The sequence below is a fragment of the Mandrillus leucophaeus genome, unplaced genomic scaffold (assembly GCF_000951045.1).
Source record: "Mandrillus leucophaeus isolate KB7577 unplaced genomic scaffold, Mleu.le_1.0 Scaffold1129, whole genome shotgun sequence".
NCBI classification, from domain to species: Eukaryota; Metazoa; Chordata; class Mammalia; order Primates; family Cercopithecidae; genus Mandrillus; species Mandrillus leucophaeus.
Genome location: NW_012099532.1, coordinates 456,543 through 459,985, shown reverse-complemented (window position 1 = coordinate 459,985; position 3,443 = coordinate 456,543). Strand labels below are relative to the sequence as shown.

The 3,443-nt window shown below is 34.0% G+C and overlaps 1 long non-coding RNA gene across 1 annotated transcript in view; it reads left to right on the top strand.

Moving 5' to 3' along the window:
• Positions 1 to 980: 980 nt before the first annotated feature.
• LOC105550344 overlaps positions 981 to 3,443 on the top strand; it is a 96,024-nt gene continuing 93,561 nt past the window's right edge. The window contains exon 1 of the long non-coding RNA XR_001007694.1: positions 981 to 1,102. This is a non-coding gene — a long non-coding RNA (uncharacterized LOC105550344). The remainder of the gene's footprint in view (positions 1,103 to 3,443) is intronic.

Sequence of the window (3,443 nt, the reverse complement as noted above, 5' to 3'; positions counted from 1 at the left end):
AAGGAAGCTGTCCACTTTCTGACTTCTCCCCATCAAAATCCGTATACTGTTTGACAGACTAACAGAATATTTTAAAACATAAGCTGTGTTTGTCATTCAAACTGCCTTGTTGCTTTCCACCAGCTACCATATAAATTACATCCTATCAGTAAAAACTTTTATTACACTGTTTTTCTGACACGCTTTTCAGCAATCTGATGAGCTTTGTTTGCTTACTTACAAATTAAACTCATCCTTTTTATAAAATTATCACGATGCCTAACTCACCCCCCATTTGAGTCCACTTACCCTACTTATATAATTATTCCACAATATACCTTTGATTTCCTTTTCTACTGCTCCTGTCAGGTTAAATGTCCCCTTCTACATGTATCTGTTATATCTTCTACTTGTCCTTTCATTTCGCTCCTTACACTTTCATTAAAAGTTCAATGTCTACCTTCTCTACCAGTGTGTAAGCTCCATAAAGGAAAAGCCTGAGTTGCCACACTATCAGAATATCCTCAAAGTCCAGCAAAATGCTGTGCACTTAATATAAACCCATGAAATGAGTTTATGAATGAATAAATAAGCAAGTAGATGAATAAATGCCCATTGAGGGTAATAAAGACAATTTATCTTTGACATTTTGTAGACATCTCAGAAAAGTTCTAATTCTGCCCACAGTCACTTCCTAGAACAGATTCAGAAGGAAAAGGAGAGAGAGGAGCTGTTACTCCAGGCTTTCATTATGTTCTAAAAACTTTCCTTATGTGGAACTCTTAGAATCACTCAATCACAGATTATTGTACTGGCAGCGACTACTACAGTACACAGTTTGTTTGGCAACATCAAGGGCCAATACATTTCTTGGAAAAGCAGTCCCAGGCCTGAATAATTTGTATTTGTATCATAAAATATTTGATTACTCTGGTATATTCTTGTGACACTGAATTGATGAGTATTTCTTTTGGCATCATCATAAGTACATTTATATTAGACATAAAACTACCTGCTTTCCTTGTTGTAGATGAGTATGTTTTTGATGATTTTAAATCTCAAGTTGTGGCTCAGCATCACAAGTGAAAGAAAAAATAAAAGGAAAAATGAATGACAATCAAAGGTAAGTTTGTCATCATTATAACAATAATGGTAATAGAGGTATTAATGGTATCTGTAGAAGAAACTTACATTTTGAAGTATATACTATAGATTATCCACTTTGCTAAATGTTTTTTGTATATTATTTAATTTTTACAATGTCTTCATGAGAGTGTTCTATTTTTTCTCACTGTACAGATAAGGAAACAGGTTAGAAGAATTAAGAGACCACCAGTCAAACAGATCATTACATATGACTACTAGGGCCTCAAACAGATCTTTTTGTTTGGTTGTAAGGTCAATACACTAACATCAGGTGGGGTTAATGACTCCAGTTTCAGGTTCTGGTTGTGCAGAATACACATCTACCTTTTTGTCAAGGCATCATTTCATTTGCTTCATCTCCCTTGGAAGCCTACAGGCAAGTTAATTGAATGCAATCTCACACTGACTCCCTTTACAAAAATAGCCTAGTCAGAATCTATGTACATACTCCAAATTGGATGCATAACAATACCATTTTACACAAGAGCACTGAATATATTTACAAATCACTGTCTAATATCAACTAAGATACTTAGAGAAGAGTGATAAGAAATAAGATGGGGCACTGAACTAGAATGTGCAACAATGCTATGTAACTGGCAAAGATGCAATTAAGATGAACATGTTCCAAGAATCTTACCTATAAAAAAGTGAATATTGAAAATGCTGGAGTACAGTTTGTAGAAAAAGAGCTGCACCTACAAAGTGACCAGAGAGGGATGGTAGACCTTCAGTGAATCTATGAAATCAATTCCTGGTAGGCTCAATGCTACTTGTACTTCAAGTAAGACTTCAATCAAAAAAAAATTTTTTTAAATGAAACCACCAGTTTAGTAGAAAAGATCTCAGAAAAGGATATAAGGCTCCTAAGTATAAAACAACATATACATAAATGAAAATAAACTGCACATACAAGTGTATTGAGGAGAACAAAACTAAATCCAAATTTATATTTAAATGCTCCCATTTAAATTGTCTAAGAAAGAAATATTTAACTTCAGTAGAATGAGAGAAAGCTTGTTTGGCTGCACAGCTTCTTCAATTCAGTTCTGCTTTCTGGAAACATTTACAATGGGAGAAAGGTTAATAAGCTCCCCTGATGGTAGTAAGGGCATACACACTAGAGAGGAGAAAGAATGATTTTTAAAATTATTTCTATCCAATCTGTTTTTCCTTTTTACTCTAATGAGACATGCTAAGTACTCCTATTATAGTAATTTACCATAATATATATGGTGAAATGACCCTGACACCAGGCAAACCAAAGACTGTATCTTTTTAAATAATTGAAAAACAGACACAGAAACATTTTCTTTAGAAATGGACCCTTAGATTGTCTACACAGCATGCTGACTAGTGGAATACTTAAGGCACAATGACACCTGTATTTATATATTTCTAGGCAGTTACAGCTGACAGTATAAACTCATTTTATAGGATTGCTAAAACAGCTGCAGGAAAGAGATAAAGACATTTTATCATTTTAATTTGCTATCACGTAACATAACAGCAGTGGAACAAAATTGCCTGGGATTATTGAAAATAATCTGTCATCAGAACTGATGGTATTTACCAAAGCAGTTTCACTAGCAAACTTCACTCTGTTCTCAAGTTGAAAAATAAAAATCTATTCCGTGCCATGTGAAAATGCCCTTGGTTCTACCTGTATTTATAAATAATTACATCAACTACAAAAAAAAACTGATTTTGGATAAAGAATCCTATTCTTCATAATCACAATTATCCTAGAAAAGTGTATTAGAATACATCCAAATCGTATGATTTAATAGAACTATCCCTTAAGACCTTTTATATATAGGTTTAAAACATATCTTAATTTTTATTCACCAATATAATCTCTATTCATGCAATTTTTAGAATGTGTTAAAAGCAAACAACCTTGATAAACTCAAAAAAAAAGAGAAATATAATCCCAGAGCCTCATTATCAATTTCAAGCCATATCACTTTTATGTTGGGTTTCACATCAAACAAATACCTTAGGTGGCCAGAGACAGACTTCAGGTTGTGATGGCAACATGAAAATTAGTTTAAGTCCATCAAGAGCTTACACCAGGTCAGGAAGTTATTGGTTTGACCTTTCTATTAAGGGGAGAAAGAGCTTTGCTGGCACAGACCTAAGGACCTAAGCCCCACATCCCTGTTTCATGCCCATTTGGAAAGCTGCAGATCTCTTGTAAGAATGTGCCCCTACTCTTCTTTCATATAAGTTATTGCTTCTTCCTTGGAATACCAACAGCACCTGTCATTAAACATTTTATCATAGTCTGTTTTCATGGTTGTAGAACTGAGAAAGTC